Genomic DNA, 12,003 nt, shown 5'->3' with positions numbered 1-12,003 from the left:
TCAGGTGGGAGTGCCAAAAGGGATCGTGGAGGCTGGAGTTTCTAATGAGAGGCGACATGGACCTGTTGCTGAGGTTCAGAAAAGGGAAATAGAAGGGAAGAAGTTCAGGCTCGACACCTCGCTATGTAAAGAGTTGCAGTATAAGATAGCGGAGGTGATATCAAAGCACATGGATGCTTTTGTATGGTCATCTGCAGACATGCCCGAGATAGACCCAGAATTTTTATGCCATAAGCTTACTATGGATGAGAAGGTCAGGCTAGTGTACCAGAGGAGGAGAAATTTTAACGAGGATAAGCGCATGTTCATCAAAGAAGAGACTCGGAAGCTCCTGAATGTTGACCACATAAGGGAAATCCAATACCCTGAGTGCTTAGCAAATGTTGTGTTGGTGAGAAAGGCTAGCGGAAAGTGGAGGATTTGCATCGACTTCACCGACCTGAACAAATCTTGTCCCAAGGATTCTTACCCGCTTCCAAGCATAGACTCCTTGGTAGACAATGCCTCGAGTTGTCAGTTGTTGAGCTTCATGGACGCGTTCTTGGGGTACAACCAAATTCGTATGCACCCATGGGACGAGAGCAAGATTGTCTTTATGGCCGAGTTCGCCAGCTACTGCTACAAGATCATGCCCTTTGGCCTTAAAAATGTTGGTGCCACTTACCAAAGGTTGATGGACAGGATCCTCGCCCCAATGCTTGGGCGAAACGTACAGGCATATGTAGACGACATGGTCGTCACATCCGTAGAGAAAGACTAACACATTGTTGACTTAGAGCAGCTATTCACGACAATAGCTAAGTATAATTTGAAGTTGAATCTAGAAAAGTGTGTGTTCGAGGAAGAAGCAGGGAAGTTCCTTAGGTTTTTGCTGACTGAAAGGGGTATAGAGGTGAACCTGAACAAATGTGCTACAATCATAGGGATGAGAAGCCCTACCAAAGGAGCTCCAGTAGTTAACTGGATGCATGGTTGCCCTATCTTGTTTCTTGTCAGCTAGTGGAGATAAGGGGTATCCATATTTTCAGTGACTCAAGAAGAACAACCGGTTTGTGTGGACTGGTGAGTGTGAAGAAGCATTCACCAAGTTGAAAGAGTACTTGGCCAATCCCCCTGTTCTTGGTAAGCCGCTTCCAGGTACCCACATTCGTCTTTATTTTGCGATCACAAATCGGGCAATCAGCTCGGTCATTGTGCAAGATCAAGATAAGGTCTAGAAGCCGATCTACTTTCTGAGTAAGGTATTGCAGGGACCAGAAACATGATACCAAGACGATCCACATTTGATATAAAATATGAACCCCGGGGGTTGATTAAGGACCAAATGTATGTTGATTTCATGGTAGAGCTTGCATTAGAGGATCCTCAGCCTGATCCAAATGACTTCCAGTGGGTCCTTTCGGTAGATGGATCCTCCAATCAACAGGGGAATGGAGTTGGGATCATTTTAGAAGGACCAAGTAGGTTGTTAATCAAGCAAGCCTTGAGGTTCGCCTTCAAACCAAACAACAATCAAGTTGAGTATGAGGCCTTGATAGCGCGAATGTTGCTAGCCAAGGAGTTCGGAGCACGAAGTTTATTGGTGAAGAGTGACTCGTTGCTTGTTACTGGGCAAGTCACAAGTGAGTATCAGGTCAAGGATCCACAGTTAGCCTCGTATTTCAGGTATGTCATGCTTTTAAAAGCAGCTTTCTCTATGTTTGAGCTCGTTCATGTCCCTAGAGAGCAGAACTCCCGAGCAGACCTGTTGTCCAAACTAGCAAGCTCAGGGAAGGGAGGTCGACAAAGGTCAGTCATTCAGGAGACCTTGAATTCGCCTAGAACCGCAGAAGGGGGTCTTGGGGTAAGCTCAGAAAAGGGGAGAAGGCATTTGTCGATGACCCAAGAGACCCTGAAAGTTCCTAGGATAACCACCTATGGTTTATTGGGAGATGACTCTCTTGAGGTCCTGCAGGTCGACACCACAGAGACTTGGATAACCCCTTACCAGCGTTACTTAGCAGATGGTTTGCTTCCTGCAGAACCTACAGAGGCTAAGGCAGTTAAGAGGAATGCGGGGAAGTATACCCTGATAGATGGCAAGTTGTTCTGTCACGGATATACACACTCAATCCTCACTTGCGTGAGTGGAGATCAGTGCACTCATATCATGGAGGAGCTTCACGAAGACATTTGTGGAAGCCATATCGAAGGAAGAGCTCTCTCGTTGAAGGTCATCCGAGTTTGGTATTATTGGCCGACTATGAAGGAGGATTGTGTGAAGTATGCATAAAAATGTGAGCAGTGTCAGAAGCATGTTGATTGGCATCACGCACCAGCTGAGGAGTTGCGGTCAATTTATAGCACGTGACCTTTCCATGCCTGGGGAATAGACATCTTAGGTCTTTTCCCTTTGGCGATACATCAGATGAAGTATCTCATAGTGGCAATTGAATACTTCACTAAGTTAATCAAAGTCGAGCCAGTCGCACAAATAACTGCTCACAAGGTGTAGCATTTTGTGTGGAAAAATATTCTATGGCGTTTTGTGATCCCCAGACACCTAGTGTCCGACAACAGAACCCAATTTGCAAGTCAATAGTTGTGTAAGCTATGCTCAGAGCTCGGCATAAAGTAGATATTTGCCTCGATAGAACACCCTCAAAGAAATGGCCAGGTTGAGTCAACCAATAGAGTCTTGATGAGAGGGTTAAATAGGAGATTAAAGAAGGCCAAAGGAACTTGGTTAGAAGAAGTTCCCCAAATTCTGTGGGCTTATCACACCACTCCTCAGTCAATAACTAATTTGATGCCCTTACTTTCTCATACAATAATATTAATAATGGAAATTATTATTAATAATAATTTTGTGTGTGTGTGTATATATATATATGTGTAACATATCATAATTTAAAGAATCATAAATAATATTAAAACTATCTAAATAAATTAACTTAAGTAACAAAATTAATTTAAATTAATAAAATTATACTTATATATATAAGGGTAAATTTGTAATCTTACAATTTACACTATTCAAAATAATTTAAAATACTCTTACAACCATCACATCACTCACGTATCACAATAAACTTTCTTCACACATCCACTCTAACATACCCTAATCCAAACATACTCACTTTTTTCACATTTTCTTCTCACACTCTCACTCTCCCACACCCTCAACTTTCCACTCCCCAATCCAAACAAAGCCTTAAAGACCTGCCTGGAGGTGGTCTCCTCATCTTGATCTGTTGAAGTTGGGGCGACGATCACGAGAGTTATGCTTTGTTTGAGGGGTTCATCAGGCAGGGAGGTCGCATCCCTCATCCTTTTTGCCATTGCTTCCAGCTCTTTCTTACTTATGCGGGACAACATTATTTCTGCAATAAAGACAAGTGAAGGGTTAGCAACAATAGTAAAGTTAGTCACACCAAGGGTAGGGAATGATGAGTACCATTATAAGCCTTTAAAGCAGCATGAGTGAACTATTTGTTCAAAAGGAAGGCAGTGTCAAAGACAACCTTCAGGTTCGTCAGGAATTTGCAGACTTTCTGATCTGAAGGGGGCAAGTCTTCTAGGCGTCGAGCACTCCGGATTAGTGGTTCTTGGGTCCAATACAAAGGAAACCCGTCTAGAAGGTGTTGAATCAAGTGTGTTCTAGCTTTGAAGAATCCAAATCCTTGAAGTTTGATGGAAGGCTGGATATGCTTGTTGTTGCTGAGGTGTTTTAGAATAGGATCTGGGGTAGATTATCTGTGTAAATCCACTCTTGATTGAATCCAAAGCTTAAGCATTCTCAAACCTTTTTAATTGAAAGTTTTTTTCAAACTAAGTGAAAAACAACTGATTGTTTTATACTTAGGTGTTTTGAGAAAGGTTGAAAACTGTTTTTTGATGGTTGACTTGCTGTCAAACCAAAACAACCGATTGATTCGAGCATTCAACCGATTGGTTGTTTTGCGACCATAACAGAAAACTGTTTTGTGGGTTTACTGAGCTTTAAATGATTTTATAACTAAATACGCTCTAGTTTTAAATGCTTTGACCAGTCTTTGAAAGCAATAAATAGTTTGTTCAAATTATGTAAACAAACAAGAACTGAGATTTAATCAAAAGAAAAACAGATTTGAGTTTTTCACTGATTTTGCTTTTGAAGAGTTGAAGATTGCTTTGAGATTGCTTTGATCAAGAGAGTGTGATATAGGATTTTCATCTTGTACTGATTTCAGATCTTTTCTGTAACAAGTGTAATCCTTCTGTACCTTCTGTAAACTTTGTGTGTGAAGCTAAGAAGTGTTGTGAGCTCTTGAGGTTGTCAAGATCAGCATTCTTGGTGGTGTTTTTGCTGAGCCAAAGGAAGTGTGTGTCTTGAGGGGATCAAGGTCACTTCTTTGGTGGTGTTGTAAGTAATCTAGGGTTGATTGCTTAATGGATTCCCCAGTGGTTTCTGGGAAGAATGGATGTAGCTCTTGGTTTAAGAGTGAACCAGTATAAACTTGTGTGTGCAATCTCTCTATCCCTTGAACTCTTTAATTTCAGTTTATATTAGTGAACTAGTATAAACAACCGATTATTTTTCTGGTGTTATGCTAAATTGCTTTATGTTTTTGGCAAACTGAATTCTTAATCAAGTTTTCTTGAAGGAATTTCATTCTAGACTTAAAAGTTTGTGAAAACTCTCTTTAAACCATTCACCCCCCCCCCCCCCTCTAGTTTAAAGCCATACATTCTAACAATTGGCATCAAGAGCTTTGTTCTTGAAATTTATTCAAGTGTGATCCTAAAACTGTTTTTAAATGGCTGATAGATTACCTTTTGGGGAAGGTGCTTCAATCAACAGGCCACCCTGTTTTGTGGTTTGAACTACCAAATTTGGAAACTCAAAATGAAAATCTTTGTGGAATCACTTGACAAAGGTATTTGGGATGCAATTGAAAATGGCCCTTTTGTTCCAAAATTTGAAAAACATGGATCTTCCATTGAAAAACCTTGGTCTCAATGGACTGATTTTGAAAGCAAGAAGGCCAAATTTGATTGCATTGCTAAAAACATAATAACTTCTACCTTGAATTCAGATGAATTTTTCAGGTTCTCTCAATGCAAATCAGCAAAGGAAATGTGGGACACCTTGGAGGTAACTCATGAAGGTACCAATGAGGTGAAAAGAGCTAGAAAGCATACTCTAATCCAAGAGTATGAAATGTTCAGAATGCTCAAGGGTGAGACAATTGCTGAAGTTCAGAAGAGGTTCACTCACATCATCAATCACCTCATGAGCCTTGAGAAAACCTTTGAAAAGGAAGAGCTAAACATCAAGATCCTCAAATGTCTTGATAGGTCTTGGCAACCTAAGGTAACTGCTATATCTGAATCAAAAGATCTAACATCATTGAGTATGGCTTCTTTGTTTGGCAAGCTTAGGGAACATGAGTTAGAGATGAATAGACTCAATGTTCAAGAAAGTGAAGACAAGCATGTGAGAAGCACTGCCTTAAAAGCTGTCAAGCACAAAAGCAAGCAAGAATCCAGTGATGAAAGTGATGAAGAGAACCTTAGCTTGCTATCTAGAAAGTTTAGCAAATTCTTGAAAAGGAACCGCAACAAAGACACCAACAAAGAAAGGTATGGAAACAAAAAAATCCAATAATTTTAATTCCAATAACTATACTTGTTTTGGTTGTGGTGAGCAAGGGCACATAAAGGCAGATTGCCCAAATAAAGAAAGCAAGGAGAAGAAGTCAAGCTACAAAGAAAAAAAGGGAAAGTCAAAACGGGCCTACATAGCTTGGGATGAGAATGAAGTCTCCTCATCAAGCTGATCATCAAGTGAAGAAGAAAAGGCAAACATATGCTTGATTGTTGAAGGAAATGATGAGTCATGTAGCTCAAGTGATGTAAGTTCATGTGCTTCTCTAAATGTTGAAAATTATAGTGAATTGCTTGAAGCTTTTCAAGAAACACATGATGAAGCTAATCGATTGGTTCTTTCAAACAACCGATTGAAAGAGCTTAACAGCTAGCTTGAAAAGAGAGTTAAGGAACTTGAAGAAGAGCTGTAAAAATCAAAAAGGGATTTTGAAAATCTGGAAACACATTGCAAAAACTCTTCTTGCAAGTGTGACACTCTCATTTGTGAAAATTGTGAAAATCTTGAAAGGAAAGTGCATTATCTTGTGAGTACTGTGGATAAGCTTTCAAACGGAAAATCCAACTTTGAGAATGTCTTGGCATCTCAAAACTGTGTTTTTGGAAGAGGTGGTTTAGGTTTTAATCCACAAAACAAGCAAAATAAGTTTTCAAAGAATTTTTCAAAACAGTCAGTAAAACAACCGATTGTTAAGTTGAAACAACCGGTTGTTGCATGCTTTTATTGCATGAAGAAAGGTCATTCTGTTAGATTCTACAAAATAAGGAAATATTCTGTTCCCGGAGGCTTTATGAAATGGATTCCCAAAGGTTGTGAGGTTTCAAATGATAAAAATAAACCAAATGGACCCACATTTGTAAGGGGACCAAACCTTATTGCTTGAATTCATGTTTATGCAGGGAATCTAGAAGAACATAAGGAACTGAGTCATCTGATCAGGTTCTTGGAAGGAAAAGATTAACATTGAAGTTGAATCAATGTTATGTATCTGTCCAAGGTTCTCAATAGTCAAAAGAGGCTTCTTGATCAAAGACATATGACTCATTGAAGGAACATCATAAAGGATAAGACATTCCTTATCTCTATCTTTAATTCTTTTTAAAATTCATATTCATGCTTAGTACCTCTTGTTAAATGCTCAATTTCATCTACAATGAATCTTATCTACTCTTTCTTAAAAAATCAAAAATTGTTTTGCTGCTGCAGAAAAACAACTGATTGTTTCCTCGAAACAACCGATTGTTTCCTCTCTGACAGCACTGTGAAAGAATGGATTTAACTCTTTTTGAATTTTGTCTGTTGTAGATCTTAATTATGAAAGAATCCTTTGTCAATAAAGCAGAGTTGAAAGTTGATCACGCTCTGGAGGAAGTTACAACATGTCATAAAGGAATATATTCCAAAAATCTTGAAAATTTAAGAGCTTTTATGACTAGTCAAAGATCACATGTGATGACCATGTGATTTTCTTCTTTTTCTGACGTTTTCTGTGCAGGTCTTGGTCAAGTCTTTTCTCTCTGAAAACTGAAACCCACTCACATCATTGAATGCAGTTTGGTTCTTTTTTTCTTTAAATTCTGGTGCAGTTGTTCACTCTCACAAGAACAATCAATTGAGTCATCTCTTGCAACATCTTTTGCTCTCTTTGTGTGAGTCTTCTTTGCCTTTTTTCTGCTATCATGGAATCAACTCCTCCCACTTTAAAGAGGGTCAAAACCAGAGTTGTGAGGTCTAGAGGGAGATTAGAGGGCTGGTTTTCTGGAGACAATGAGCTCATTGAAAGGTATCGCTTTGAAACTAGAACAAAGGTGATCAACAACCCCAAAGTTGTTTCCTTTGATTGGTTGAAAAGCCAAAAGCTAGATAATGTGAGGAAGCTGCTCAAGGACCAATCACTAAGAAGGTTCTTGGAGATGAAGGGAAACATATATCCTGATTTGATTCGGGTGTTCTACACCAATCTCAAGTTTGAGGGAAACAATTTTGCTTCTCATGTGAAGGGAGTTGACATGGAGATCACTCATGATGTGTGGACTGTTGTTGCTGGTCTAAAATATGCTGGTCTAAGAATCAATAAGGGAAATCTTGGAGTAGTAGAGGATTTTAACAAAGTCCAATACTACAAGAGTTGCTTAAAGAATCAAAATGCCCAAGATTTTATGTTGTGTTGTCTTTCATTATCTTTTTGTGTATGAGTGTTTAAGTAAGCCTTATTTCTGCTGGTTTTAATACTGTTGATATACTGCTTCTGCTTTTGCTCTAACCTTCTATCTGAGATATTGTGCTTTGCTTAAAATTTGTCTTACAGGAACTTCTTTAGATTCAATCAAATCCAACACAAGCAACCAGGGATTTGTCTTCATCAAATAAGGGGAGATTGTTGAATCAAGTGTGTTCAAGCTTTGAAGAATCCAAATCCTTGAAGTTTGATGGAAGGCTGGATATGCTTGTTGTTGCTGAGGTGTTTTAGAATAGGATCTGGGGTAGATTATCTGTGTAAATCCACTCTTGATTGAATTTAAAGCTTAAGCATTCTCAAACCTTTTTAATTGAAAGTGTTTTTCAAACTAAGTGAAAAACAACTTGTTGTTTTATCGAAACAACCGATTGTTTAATACTTAGGTATTTTGAGAAAGGTTGAAAACTGTTTTTTGATGGTTGACTTGCTATCAAACCAAAACAGTCAATTGATTCGAGCATTCAACTGATTGTTTGTTTTAGGACCATAACAGAAAACTGTTTTGTGCGTTGACTGAGCTTTAAATGATTTTATAACTGAATACGCTCCAGTTTTAAATGCTTTGACCAGTCTTTGAAAGCAATAAATAGTTTGTTCAGATTATGTAAACAAACAAGAACTAAGATTTAATCAAAAGAAAAACATATTTGAGTTTTTCACTGATTTTGCTTTTGAAGAGTTGAAGATTGCTTTGATCAAGAGAGTGTGATATAGGATTTTCATCTTGTATTGATTTCAGATCTTTTCTGTAACAACTGTAATCCTTATGTACCTTCTGTAAACTCTGTGTGTGAAGCTAACAAGTGTTGTGTGCTCTTGAGGTTGTCAAGATCAGCATTCTTGGTGGTGTTTGTGTCTTGAGGGGATCAAGGTCACTTCTTTGGTGATGTTCTAAGTAATCTAGGGTTGATTGCTTAGTGGATTCCCCAGTGGTTTCTGGGAAGACTGGATGTAGCTCTTGGTTTAAGAGTGAACCAGTATAAACCTGTGTGTGCAATCTCTATATCCCTTGAACTCTTTAATTTCAGTTTATATTTGTGAACTGGTATAAACAACCAATTGTTTCTACGAAACAACCGATTATTTTTCTGGTGTTGTGCTAAATTGCTTTGTGTTTTTTGCAAACTGAATTCTTAATCAAGTTTTCTTGAAGGAATTTCATTTTAGACTTAAAAGTTTGCGAAAACCCTCTTTAAACAATTCACCCCCCCCCCCTCTAGTTTAAAGCCATACATTCTAACATAAGGGTCGGATCTCCTTTGTTGCATCGAAAGAGCGTGAGCAAAGCTCTCCCAAGGGCACCGTTTAAGGATACCCATAGTTGGCGGATCTGATGGTTGTTTGGCCTCAAAAATAAAGAAAAAACTCCCACAGTCGGCGAAAGGCCGAGCCAAGAACAAAGAATGGTGAAAGCACGAATGAATGCTCAGCTATTCGGGTGTAGCTCGACAGAAGCTACATTGAGCTCGGTTAACAACTCTTTTTCGGAAATAGATAAGGGGAGGCGCAAAAGTACCTTTTTGAAAACGGTGGCATAAAAATTACAGAATGGACCATCGGGTTCTGAGGATTCATCGCAACTCATCCTCCCTACATGAAATTATTCTTAGAAATCTATCATGTTCTTTACCGAAATGACAACCACTTCTTAAAGCTACAACATTTTCACGAGGTATAGGAGGAGGTTTCATTTAAAAGGTTTCGGGATGCCCAGAGGTACAAGGTTTTGTAATCCATTGCAAATTATATCTAGAACAAGCATAAACACGAAACAGGCACAAGCATTGTTCAAACCAAGTAGTGTGAGCAATTTAAGAGTAAAATAAGGGTACATTCTAGAACCATACAATGCAATCTGCCAATAAGCAACGATCATCGGCAGGAAATGATAAATCCAGAGAGAATCCCATCTCAGGTAATATGATTAATAATATGAATGCTCTATGATGAGCTCAGGGAGAATAATCGACAAGAAGAATGTTCGATGATGGAGAAAGGTAAAGAGAAAATACCTGTTATGATAAGTGATTAAGAGGAAGGAGTTTCTTTGCTACGGAAGATCTTAGGTGCGTGAGAGTTTCTGGAGTGAGGAAGAGGAAGCGTGGAGAAAACGCTGAGAAGTATGAAAGGGTTTAGATGTTTAAGAGAAATGAAACAGTAAAATGAAAATAAGTTTTTGAACGTTGGGAATGCCAAGTGGTAACGCTTTCCTACCATTGATGAGGATGCCATGTGTACATTTTGGATTGAGTGTGGTGAGATGTCACCTCAGAAACGCTTCGTGTACCGTGCCTCGCCTACCCGCTAGAGAAATCGTCCTGTCAGCTCCAAAGCACTAGAAAGCCATGCTCAAGCTTGGGTACTGGATAGGAGTGATCGTGTGCTCGGTACCTCGGTTTGGGTATGGTCGACTCGACCTTGGTCCCAAAGGCGAGTCATGGGTTCGGCCCAGTTTCGTTGGTAAGCCCGAGGGAGAATAATTAAAATAGAGAAAATAATAAGTTTGGTCATATATTAATATAAAGTTGTTAGTTAAGTATATATGTCAATATATATTAAAGTTGTTAGAAAATATATATTAAAGCTGTTAGAATATAATATATGTGAATATACATAGAGTTGTTAATTGAATACATAAAGTTGTTAAATAAGTGGAGAGCACCCAAGAATAAAGGTGCACGAGATTCTCTTTTTTTGTTAGCACCGTGAGTAAAGGTGCATGTGGACAGATATTTTCCTGTTGTTAGCACCCAAACATGAAAGGTGCGGGTGAGCAGGTGGTTTTCTGTTATTATTTTATGCTTTCAGTAGAGATTATAATCTCGTGAGTTAAAATATTTAGAGGAATAACTATAAAAGGGGCTTGAGACCCCCGGTAAAGATATGGTGTTTCTGAATACTAAACTTAAACTAAATACTTATATTATTTTGTATGCTCTCACTAACTTGATCGTCGGAGTGTGATCAATAGGTAGAGTCCCCTCTGTCCCAATGGAGCCACGTTCCAGTGCAACGAGAAGACGTAGAACAGAATCTAGAGGAGACAGGTTAAAAGCGGAGCTTTCCACCCAAGTCAACCGACGAGAGAGTGAATTGGCGAGAACCAGTTCTTTCTTTACAAATTTATGGATGACGTGTTCTATACATTTACTCAATTATTATTATAATTTAATAATAAATATATTCACTAACAAAAACTTTACTTCTTTTGAATGACATGAAAAATGAAAGGCATACTGAATACCAATCTTTATTTGGTGTCTAAGAATTTATTATTGCAAAACCACGACATTGTAAATTAGTACTTTCTTCTTTAGAACATGTGTATATAGAAATATATGTTATAATTTTGCATGATATTTATAAATTTACAATATATAACTACTATGTTTTCAATCACAATATATCACTAGGTGTACTTATATAATTTATGTAGCGTCTCGTGTGTATTCGTAGTTATTAAAATAAATTATAAATTTATACCCAGCTCACACTTGTATTTCCGTTAATATTGATAATATTAATAAATTAGAAAGATAAATAGTTTATTGATTTGAAATCTTTATAACATTTAAAAAAAATATTTTTAACTAAATAAAGATATATATATCTAAGTGACGGGGAATCGAACCCCCGTCAGTACCGTGGGAGGGTACTATGATACCACTACACCAGATGCGCTTTCAGATGTTAGTATACTTTAAAGTTATTAATTATAGATGAAACGTTTGAAATTGTTTGAGAGAATTGGTTATCGTAAGTATAGAAAGCAAAAGTTATATGGAAATCATAGAGATTACATTGAAATATCATTAATCTAACTGCTATCATATCTTACCTTATTATAAGTATAAAAAATAGTTTTGAAGCTACAAATTCTAAAGATACATGAAAATTATATGTGTAAAAAGAGTTAAAATTCATTTTAAATATTTATGATGGAAATAGTTTTGATTAAATTGAACTTAGTTTCATTTCAATTCAATGATTGGATTTAATTTATATTGTTTTTCAAGCAACCCAACCCAATCTTGATTTGATGAAGTAATCAGGTTAAAATAATTAAAAATATATTCTGAAAAAAAGAGAGACAGGAATAACTATTTTTAGAACTTAATAAAAGTGTCTTAAACAA

This window comes from Phaseolus vulgaris, chromosome 11 (assembly GCF_000499845.2).
Source record: "Phaseolus vulgaris cultivar G19833 chromosome 11, P. vulgaris v2.0, whole genome shotgun sequence".
Lineage (NCBI taxonomy): Eukaryota > Viridiplantae > Streptophyta > Magnoliopsida > Fabales > Fabaceae > Phaseolus > Phaseolus vulgaris.
The sequence above is the reverse complement of the archived record's forward strand: the minus strand, read 5'-3'. Positions refer to the sequence as shown.